We start from the raw sequence: 12,310 nt of genomic DNA, 5'->3' as shown, positions 1-12,310 counted from the left end.
GGAATCCTAACAAGTTTTAATGGCATTACTCTATAGACAGCTAAGTGTTTTCTCAGTGACGGGACCACCAACAAGGTCTAACGTGCTTTTCCTAAGCTTTACGACCTACTTTCAGGCTAACCAACGTCTTCACCGGAGATTAATCGGTTCCGAAAAACACTTGAACAGTAAATAGACACCCCATACTTGGATTAAAATCCCATTATAAGACAAGACATAAGAACATAATTAAAGTTTAAGGTAAAGCATACTAGTTCAAAATAATATATTGTTATATAAACATAATTTTGCTCATGCTCTAGACAGATTATATGTTTAGCTGCTCATGCTGAACATATAATCTGCCAACATGGCTCTGATACCAGAAAACGGATCGTAGGAAAACAGTTAATTATAGCGGAATTTAAATAGAGAAATTAAAAGTAATAGAGATAAAACTTACAAGTTTATTTAGAAAAACATTACAAGGTTGATTACAAGAGATTGGGCAGAGAGAATTTCTAGAGTTGGGAAATTTCTGAATGCCTTCTCTAAAGGGTTTACAATGCCTTATATAGGCAAGAAGGAATATATTAAAGTACAGATGGACGGCTATGATTCTACCGACAAAGTTAAGTGTTTTGCTTTTTTAAAGCAAAAGTGATTGACTTGCTTTTGGAAAAGCTGTGGTTTGCTTTTTTGAAAAGCTGGCCAGATGCTTTCTTGAAGAAACAGCTGTGGTCCTGGATTCCTGTTAGGAATAGTAAGTTGCCCTTTCGAAGAGATAATTCCGGTTCTTTGAACCTCTATCTCTCTGAAGGGTTATTCTCCTATTCATAATAGGGATCTAGGTAGGCCATAGCTATTCCCTTAGGATCTAGCATATCGCCGTTTTCGTCGCTGCTTCCAGTAGACGAGGCTTCTGCAATGAGTTGTAGTAATTCTTCTGTATTATCCATGGTGTCTGGACCATCTAGTTTGGCTAATGCTTGTTTTAATTTCTCCTTTAGTGCCTTCTTGGTAGTGGAAGAACTAGGAGAAGCTGTGGCAGATTTTCCTTTGTCAGGAGTTTTAGAAGTGGTTAGCTTGGGAGTCCAACCCTTAATTTTTATTTCCTTTGATAAGTATTTAATCCGGTGTTGCTCTTCCTTGGAGAAGTTCCAGGATATAATATAGGATACTCGCTTCTTGATGAAAAACTTGCACATTTGAACATGCTCTGGTAGTGTGGAGCAACCTTCTTTAATCAGGAAGTCGGGAAGTCTGTTAAGAAATTGTTGAGGAAGGATTCCTTTAGTTCCTCCGGGTTGTCTCAGGTTTTACTGGTATGCTCAAACACTGGTGGGACAATTATGTCTCTGAGGATGAAAAGAACCAAACAAATCCACCATTCATAAAACCATCTGGGTATGATAAAGCCATGATAGAACTATGTGAAAAAATCATTCTCATTGGCATTTTAACAAACAAGTTGAGGGAACATATGTTTCAAAACCACAACTAAGTAATTTGGGGGATTCCAAAGTACCCCTAAAGCCATTTACCATTACCATGCATTCCACAATATCAAAATCATATTAAAAGCATGAGAAACATCATTAAACCATTAGAAACATTATTCAACCATGAACATCCAAAACTCCCAACCATTATTTCAAAACATAATAATATCATGAAAAATCATACATTAAAACACATGCTCTTTGTACAATAACAATGAGGGAGGAGTAACATGCCTTATATACCAAGGAAGATGGAGAGAAACCATCCTTGAAAACATTAATTGATATGTTGAAGAAACCCTATCCTTTTGTTTGAGAGAGATTTTAAGAGTATTTGATTGAGAATAATAGGTTAATGAAGCCCCAAAATGTGTTTTATGTCATGGTATCAAAGGGAGTTACAAAGGATAAATGTCTAGAATGCCCCAAATTAAAACTGAAAAATTATCACAGGTAGGTACGAGTTGGCCCTCCAACTCGTCACTATAACATACGACCGGTACCATTTAACCGTCACCAGCACAGATGGTTGGACGCCCCACATTGTCTACCATACAATTTCTTTTCCCTAGCTCGTGACCATACTATACGAGTGGTATGGTCCAATTGTACCCATGACAAAATCCAAAGGGAATGACATGGACAACATACGACTTAACCTTACCACTTGTACCCTATCCTCGTGGCTCTTAGTGAGCCACTCCTACTTAGAGCCAAGTCAAGTTACTATGTTACTGATTCGATTATAGGACCGACCCAAATGAATTGTCACCACCCCTAATGACCCGTACCCACCAAATCGTAACCTCAACAGAAACCTAACCCCCCTTCACTAGCCTCCTAACAACTAGGGTTCCCTAACTCGTACCCATATCATACGACTTGTATAGTGTGTCGTTACAAGGATAGTGATTCCAAAATGTAGGAAATTTTCAAGGGCCAAAACACAGGGTGTTTCTGTTTTCCCCTAATTGGATCATTCATCCTCGAATGATGGGCCAAGGAAGTGATTAGTATGATTAGACCCCTAAATGTCTCTACTCTTACCTTTAAGATAGAAAACAGAGATAACAAGGAAATAAAAATTTCCTTTAACAAAGTCAGAAAACAAAGATGCTAAGAGAAACACATACCTTAAGCATGATTTTCCGAAACGGAGAATAGAAATGGATACTTGGACTTCATGTCCTCTTCCGCTTCCTATATAGCTTCTTTCACCTTGTGGTTTCTCCATAGAACCTTTATCGAAGCTATATCCTTGGTCCACAATCGACGAACTTGACGATCCAAGATCTCAACCCGGATCTCCTTATAAGACAGAGAATCCAAAATACCAATATCTTTGATAGAAACTACTAGCGACGAATCACCCATACACTTCCTTAACATAGAGACATGGAAAACCAGGTGAATGGAGCTCAAACTAAAAGGTAACTCTAACTTGTATGCAACATTACCAATCTTTCTCCAAACCAAGTACGGACCAACATATCGAGGACTAAGCTTTCCCTTCTTCCCAAATCACATCACTCCCTTCATGGAAAACACCTTCAAGAACACTCTATCCCTAACCTCAAACTCTAACTTCCTACGTCATACATCCATATAGGACTTTTGGTGACTTGAAGCCTATCCCGAATTACCTTTACTTTCTCTATAGCTTGATAAACCAAATCCAAGCCAAACATCTCTGCCTCACCAACCTCGAACCACCCAATGAGAGACCTACACCTCATACCATACAACCTCAAATGAAGCCATCCCAATGTTAGAGTAGTTGCTATTATTGTATGCAAACTTTATAAGAGCCAAATGCTCAACCCAAATACCACTATAGTCAATCATGCAAGCACGAATCATATCCTCCAATGCTGAATAGTCCTTTCTGCTTGCCCATCCGATTGCGGGTGAAAAGTAGTACTAAGACTCATCTTAGTCCCCAAACCTTTCTGAAACGATCACCAAAAGTAAGATGAAAACTACGTACCACGATCAAAGATGATAGAAATAGGTACTCCATACTGCTTCACAGTCTCATGAAGATACAACCTTGCATAGTCCTCAACCGAGAAATTTGCCCTTACTGGCAAAAAGTGAGCAGACTTTGTTATCCTATCCATAATGACCTAAATTGAGTCAAATTGATTTTGAGATCGAGGATGACTAGTAATGAAATCTATATTGATCACCTCCTATTTCCAATCAGGCAACTCAATTTCTTGATACAACCCTCTGGGCCTCAGGTGCTCAACTTTTACTTTTGGGCACACCATGCACTTGGCCACAAAACTAGCTACATCCCTCTTCATATTGTTCCACTAATAAATTTCTTTAAGGTCACGATACATTTTCATCGAACCAAGATGAATAGCATAGCGTTCCTCTGCCAAAATTCTCTTGTGTAATCCATCTATGTCAGGAACACATAACTTCCTTTGGTACTGCAAGGTACCATCACCACTAATCTCAAAAGCCACCACCCTCTTCCCACCTACATCACACTTGATCCTCATTAAAATAGGATCCAACACTTGTTTCTCCTTTACCTCAGCAGCCAGGGATGACTTCGCTACCTCCTAAATGAATATTGCTACGAGAAAGACAAGAGAAGGCTTAAAAACTACTCAAAACAGTCCACAAATCAACTAAAACCCGAGGACCCCTTTGAGAGCAACTTTCGGCCAACAATAACAACACAAGGATTACAAGATACAAGGTGTATCTTAACACCAAAACAATAACAATGACACAAGATGAAATAAGTCACAGATTCAACACAAACATAAGGGAAATTGCATAGAAAATAAAGATAGATAGTGAGACCAAGATTATTACAAGATTAAGAACCAAGTGTATTTCAACACTAACCCCTAATGAATGTAACAATCAAAACCACACTCTTATGGTGACCACCAAGGGAATGAACTCACCTCAAGATCTACCGTTTTCAAGCAAAGATTAATATTGGCTTTTCCAAGCCCTATGCTAAGGATGGATTTTCCAAGTCCTACAACTAAGGGTGTTACACTCTCAAAAGAGAGAAAATATGTCTTTCAATTCTTTATCATTCAAAATCTGCAAAGAAATGAGCTAAAATGACCTATTTATAGTGTATTAAAAAAGAAGACAAAAAGACCACTTTGCCCTTAATGATAGGTGCGGCCATGGTGTGTAAATACACCATGTGTAATATTCAAAATGCCCTTAATTAAGGTCCAAAACCGTGAGTCCTCTATCTTAAATGCTCCAAGCAATCTTCCACACGTGAGATTGCTTTAAGTTATGCTCAAAACGGGTCCTCCATGCATGTTCTTGTATTCTCGAAGTGACCAAGTCTTGAGCCTCTATATGTTGGCCTCCAAAGATGTCATCAAAAGATAAGATGGCCATTTGTCCCATATCATCTTCCCCTTCTTAAAAAGGATTCGACCTCGAATCCAAACCTTGCAAAACCGAAGAGAGGACAAACAAATACAAACTCCTCATGACATGAGGGATAGGGTTAGCATAACAAATTATCTCAATATGCCAAGGTTGCACATATTTACAATATAACCAAGAATTCTTTAAAAGAAATATTAAAAACTCAATAAAAAATGTACAAAAGATTTGTTATAGGATACATCAAAAGTGACACTTTGCTTGTCATGTAGACCAAGCAACAAGTTTTGTGCACCAACATCACCATTTCTTAATTTGGCACCGGGGTCAAATGGAAAAAGTGGCCATAGATACGGGTCTCGACAACACTTCTCTTTCCCGTGGTCTACACCCAAACTAAATGACATACTCTCTATAATAACATATATATCATCCAAAGCAAATAGAGAGAGAGAAAGGTATCACTCAAATCGACTTCTACTAAGGTGCTCTCATGTGTGTACTCACTACTAGTTTCCCAATAATCACCATAAGTACTCTAAATAATGAAATCACACAAAGTAGAAGAAGAAGTAGCTTCCACAACTACACATTCCTTACCCTTAAGAGTACTCTCATCTTCCAAGAAGAGATTTCCCTCTTTAGGAGGAATATTGTCACACCATAGTGGGTTAGCATATAGGCTATAGCTTCCAAGGCAAGCTATACTATCATTTTTACCACTAGGTTCATTAGAAGTGTTTAAATCATCTTCAAACAAGACATTATACCTAAAAAGAGTGTGATCTAGCTCACAGACATATTTGGAACAAGCAAGTTCCTCACTCTCTAAATGATCAATATCAAGTTTCAAGGATGTTTCAAACATAATATTACCCCAAGAAGAGCTCCCGGGTTCATTCTCACTTTGTTGACCAACATTTTTAAATACTTCACTCAGTTGAGTCCTATTAAGCACACACATACATACTCAAGTGGTGGACAGTTTTCACAAACAAGTTGATCAACACCTATTACACAAGACGATGTACTTCCATTCAACATATAGGCTTCAACACTAGGTGGACATAAATTAATCTCACAAGAGGAGTCTATTTTGTCATCAATAGAATCAACTAGTGTATCCACACTCACAATATGTACATCATCAACAAGAGGTAAGGAATCATTAGACTCATAAATAAGTAAGCTACTACTCACACTCAATGGATTACTAGCCATTCAATTATCATTCATATGCATTAAAGTGTAAGAGTTAGCTATTTTACCTTGAAGATCTTGAGTAGACTCTTTCTTTCTGTGAGGTGAAGGTCCTCCATAAGCTTGGGCAACAGCTTCTTTTTTACATTGGCCGCCTTTGCTTGCCATGTTTGTACCTACATAAATGTCCATAGAAATAGAAGGACATCCAAAGTTAGCATGGTTTGGTGGTAATCCCTTCACTTCGCTAAACACAACCTCTCCTTTTTCCGCTCTCAGATTACCACCTTTCACTCCCTTACTCCTCTCAATCTTTTGTCTCTCATAATAATTCGAATTGGAGTAGGTAGGAACTTCTTTTTGTGGCCCGGGCAGAATGTACGTCTTGAGCCAACTTCTCCATCGGTCTCTTATAATATTAGGCCAATTTTGCATATTTGGAACTTTATGTTGTGCAAACCAATCGGTGCCCAAGCTCACATAACCATAGGTTATGGGAAAAATATCACACCATACCTCCTCATGGTAATTAAATTGGAAGAAGATATCTTTTACCCTCTCGATAACCTTAAACCTGTCAAAGAAGTATGGAACAAGTAAAGGCTCGTAAAATAACCCCAAGTAATCAACCATGGATGGAACAATGTAGTTTCTATAGTACCTATTATTTAACACAACGAGGCAGCCCGGTATCCCATAAATGGTCACCTTTCGGGAGTGTACACTCCTTCTTGGATTAACATTGTAAACACATGAGTACCCCTCGGTTTTAGAGATGCATACCCTCTTCTTCTCATTGGACAGCCTACACTATAGCTAATATAACCATTCACACTATATTGACCTTGATAAGAAGTACTACAAAGTGGATAATATGAATCTTCACACTCCTCACGTGTACTTTCATCATAACTCTCATAAGGTTTGCGAATGAAAGGGTTATACGAAACACTAAATCTAGGTTCGGAGTGGGGAGTGCAAGACTCCTCACATGTCCCAACTTTATCATAAGATCCATCACAAGGTCCTATATCATCTCCAAAGTCACCATAAGCACTAGGCACTTCATTCACCTCATTTTCTCCCTCAAAATAGCAACTTTCAAATCTGCCTATATTTTGATCATGGCTATTTTCATAGCTTCCGCAATCTCCCTCAACTTCGTAGCCATAAAATCCCTCACTACAATTATAGTCTCCCATATTGTAGTCATAATAATCCCTGGCTATCGAAGTCATGTTCCCCTTATATCACCCTTTAAACCTACAAAATGAACAAACAAGATTAGTAGTAAAGCTCCTCACCAACACTCGTATTCACTCACTTATGTGATCCCCACAATTTGGAGCAGCGCTATTGAAAGTTGCTTGTATTTCGATAGTCAATAGGATGTCAATTCTACTTAGTGGCCGGAATAGATTCTTATTTGATTGACTCAAGACACAAGACAAAAAATTCTACTTACGAACTTGAAACAAAAAGTTACGACGAATTAAAAATGAGAAAAGCACACAAATAATGAAAACACGACAAAAACGAATTCAAAAACTAATTCACAATCTAGTAGGTGATTACTAGTTTCTAATTAGTACTAGAATCAAGAAATGAAACTAACGAAACAAAGAAAAGAAACTTTAAAATCTGAAATTTGAGCTTCAAGGTTTTTTTGGAACATTGATGATGTGGCACTTAGATGACGTAGCAGTTTGGTGATGTGGCAATTTGGTGACATGACAGTTTGCAATTTGGATTGGTCAAATTTTTAATTTGGGAGAGCGAAAAATCAGCTAAAGTAGGGAAAGCACAAGACTTAGAGCCTTTTTTCAAAATTCAAAAGACTTTGACTTTCCTTGCACCTTTTTGGCAAGACACCTTTTTGAAAGCCTTTGTCTCCTTTCCTCTTTTGTTTGTCTTGGTATGTGCCCTTACTCTCTTTTGGTAAGGAGTCTTTTTGAAAGTCCTATTGTCCCCTTTCATTTTTTGTATGTTCTCTGGGATATGTTTCAAGACTAACAAAAGACTACACTCTTTTCTCCACTCTTTAAGATCAAATCACACCTATTGAATGTTTTTGTTCAACAATAAATGATAAACATGAAGAACAACAAGAACACTCAAAAGATTGAAACTAAACCAAATGAACTCCAAATTGAATGATTTTGGATTCCTTTTGCTCACGTTAAACTCCATAACACAACCATTCATTTTTCAAGCCACAATTTCAACAACAAGCCTTCCAATTTCGAGCTTCACCTTACTAGTTTCTTTAACCTTAAACTCAACAATGGTGAACAACTCAAAACCATCCGGATTAAGCTCAAATCCAAGATCTAGGCTCACTTAGTGTTAGGAACAAGAACCTAACACTAGAAACAACAAAACATACTAAAATCTCCAAAATCTAAGTCTCAAATTTCAGCTCAAACACAAAAAGGGGACAAATTTCTTTTTTTTGAGATTTTTGTTTTTTCAACACTTTTTTTTTAAAAAAAAAATTCAACTAACAAGCCCAATATTGATTTTGTTGGAACAAAATCAATCCTTGCTCTGATACCAAATGATACGGGAAAGACAAGAGAAGGCTCAAAAACTACTCAAAACAGTCCACAAATCAACTAAAACTCGAGGACCCCTTTGAGAGCAACTTTCGGACAACAATAACAACACAAGGATTACAAGATACAAGGTGTATTTTAACACCAAAACAACAATAATGACACAAGATGAAACAAGTCACGGATTCAACATAAACACAAGAGAAATTGCATAGAAAATAAAGATATATAGTGAGACCAAGATTATTACAAGATTAAGAACCAAGTGTATTTCAACATAAAACCTTATTGAATTTAACAATCAAAACCACACTCTTACGGTGACCACCAAGGGAATGAACTCACCTCAAGATCTACCATTTCCAAGCAAAGATCAATATTGGCTTTTCCAAGCCCTATGCTAAGGATGGATTTTTCAAGCCCTACAACTAAGGGTATTACACTCTCAAAAGAGAGAAAATATGTCTTTCAATTCTTCATCATTCAAAATCTGTAAAGAAATGAGCTAAAATAACCTATTTATAGTGTATTACAAAAGAAGATAGAAAGACCACTTTGCCCTTAATGATAGGTGCGGCCATGGTGTGTAAATACACCATGTGTAATATTCAAAATGCTCTTAATTAAGGTCCAAAACCGTGAGTCCTTAATCTTAAATGCTCCAAGCAATCTTCCACACGCGATATTGCTTTAAGTTATGCTCAAAACGGGTCCTCCATGCATGTTCTTGTATTTTTGAGGTGACCAAGTCTTGAGCCTCTATATGTTGGCCTCCAAAGATGTCATCAAAAGATAAGATGGCCATTTGTTCCGTATCAAATATATCACCATCCTAAGAGTCCAAGAGATAAATCCTAAGGTTAGCCAAAAGGTGAACATCTTTCACCAACTCTCGCGTTCCTTCATCCACATGAGATAGACTTCCCATGGGTAACCTGCTAAGAGCATCAGCGACCACATTTGCTTTACCTGGATGGTAGTAAAGACTTATGTCATAATCCTTAATAGATCAAGCCATCTTCTTTGTCTGAGGTTTAGCTCTTTCTGAGTAAACACATATTGCAGGCTCTTATTATCAGAAAAGATATCCACATGCACGCCATATAAATAGTGACACCAGATATTTAATATGAATACCACAACTAATAATTCTAAGTCATGGGTCGTATAATTCTTCTCATGCACCTTCAACTGTCTAGAGAAATAAGCTATCACCTTGCCATGCTGCATCAAGATGCACCCAAGCCCTACACGGGATGCATCACAATAGACCACAAAGCCACCAGTTCCTTCAGGCAAAGTCAAGACTAGTGCCGAGGTCGGCTTATCCTTCATCTTCTCAAAACTATCCTCACAAGCGTCTACCATAAGAACTTTACCTTCTTCTAAGTTAACTTAGTCAATGGGGCAACTATAGAATAAAAACTTTTCACAAACCACCTATAATAATCAGCTAAACCCAAGAAGCTTCGAATATCAGTTGGAGTCGTGGGTCTAGGCCACTTCTTAACCATAATAACTCTCTGTGAATCCACTATGATTCCCTCACTAGAAATGACATGACCCAGAAAAGTGTTAATGTTCAACCAGAACTCACATTTAAAAAATATGGCATATGACTGCTGCTCTTTAAGGGCTTATAATACAATATGGAGATGATTGACATGATCCCCCCACTCTTTGCATACACCAAAATATCGTCCATGAATATAATGACAAAGAATTCCTGAAACTGTCGGAAGACTTTATTCATCAAATCCATGAATGCCGCTGGGGCATTAGTCAAACCAAAAGACATAACTAAAAACTCAAAATGCCTGTATCGAGTACGGTAGGCAGTTTTTGGGATATCCACTTCCTTAATCTTTAGCTGATGATACCCAGATCGAACATCAATCTTAGAAAAAAACTTAACACCCTAAAGTTTATCAAAGAAATCATCTATCCTTGGAAGAGGGTACTTATTCTTTACCGTTACCTTATTCAATTATCGGTAATCACTACACATCCGAAGGGAACTATCCTTCTTATGCATGAATAAAACTAGTGCTCCCAATAGAGACATACTAGGACGGATGAAACCCTTACCTAAAAGATCTTTTAGTTGCTCCTTATGATACTTCAACTCAGTTGGAGTCATTCTATATGGAGGATAGAGATCGAATGAGTGTCTGAAACAACATCAATCCCAATTTTAATCTCCCTATCGAGAGGAACACTAGGGAGGTCATCATGAAAGACCTCAGGAAATTCATTCACTATTAGGACAGAATGCAAAGAAGGATCCTCAAGTTAGAATCTTTAACCAGGACCAGATGGTGGAGACACCCTAGGAGATTTATCTCCTAGCTCTAAGATACGAAATGAACTTCCTCTTAGGAGCTAGGGAACCACCGTCCCATTTATAACCAGTTCCTTAGGGAACTTAAAAACAACCTTACGGGTTCGACAGTCTAGGGAAGCATAGCAGGAGTGCAACCAGTCCATCCCTAATATGACATCAAAATCAATTATATCTAATTTAAATAGATCCACCAAGGTTTCCCAACTACCCATAGACACTACATAGCCTCTATAGACTCTTCTAGTCACCACAGAGTCACCCACTGAGGTAGAAATTAAGAAAGGATCTGAAATATATTAGGGATCAAAACCAAAATGCACAGCCATAAATGGTGTCACTTAAGAGAGAATGGACCCCAGATCAAGTAAACAATACACATTATAGGAAAAAAGTTTCAACATGCCAGTAATGACATCAAGTGATGCCTTAGACTCCTGGCAGGTAGTGAAAACATAGAGTTGATTTTGATCAGTGTCAGAGCCAGATGGGGCACCTTAGTGCCGGAGCTGAAGAGAAGGCAACAGGAACCTTGTTTTCCCTAGTGGCAACTTTTCCAACAGGATAACTTTTAACCATATGCTCTGGATGACCATAGTTGAAGCACTTGTTCTTTACTTCATTGTAGTAACCTAGATGCAATCGACCACAAAATCTACAGGGAGGATATGATAGAGCTGATTAGGCCTCATTGAGATTGGACACCCTATGCCTTATAATTAATCCCACTATGAAAATGCCTCTCACCAGATAACTTTGGGTAGGGATAACTAGCCGTCGAGTAAGACCCAGAGTGCCATTTCTTTTTGAACCACTTTCCACCATCTCTGCCACTCTGCTATTGGCCACCGTGCTGCTAAAAAAATCTAAACTTCTTGCTCTGCCTATCCCCTATTTTGGTATACTTTTTTTTCTCTTCTTCAACCTTCTGTATATACACAACCAACTTGGAAATATCCATGTCTTTGTTCAATAAGGCAACCTTACTCTCCAAAATTAAGTCTCAAGATAATCTAAAAACAAACTTTCTCATTTTAGACCTCTTGCTAGAGACCAACTCCGAAGCATACTGAGATAACTAGTGAAACTTCAAGACATCCTTCTTGCCTGACATCTTGCCTTACTTTAAGTTAACAAACTCTTCTATCTTTGTTTCTCTCGACTTTTGAGGAAAGAAGTAGTTCAGAAAAGCACTAGAGAAATCATCCCACAGGGATGACTCAGCATCGTCACCCCTTGACTGCTCCTATTCCTTACACCATTAGTAGTTTACTTCTTTTAGTTGATAGATAATAAATTCTGCACCCTCCACATTAGTAGTATGTATAATATAGAAGATCTTTTCTATCTTA

The sequence above is a fragment of the Capsicum annuum genome, chromosome 5 (assembly GCF_002878395.1).
Source record: "Capsicum annuum cultivar UCD-10X-F1 chromosome 5, UCD10Xv1.1, whole genome shotgun sequence".
Lineage (NCBI taxonomy): Eukaryota > Viridiplantae > Streptophyta > Magnoliopsida > Solanales > Solanaceae > Capsicum > Capsicum annuum.
Note: the sequence above shows the minus strand (reverse complement) of the source record.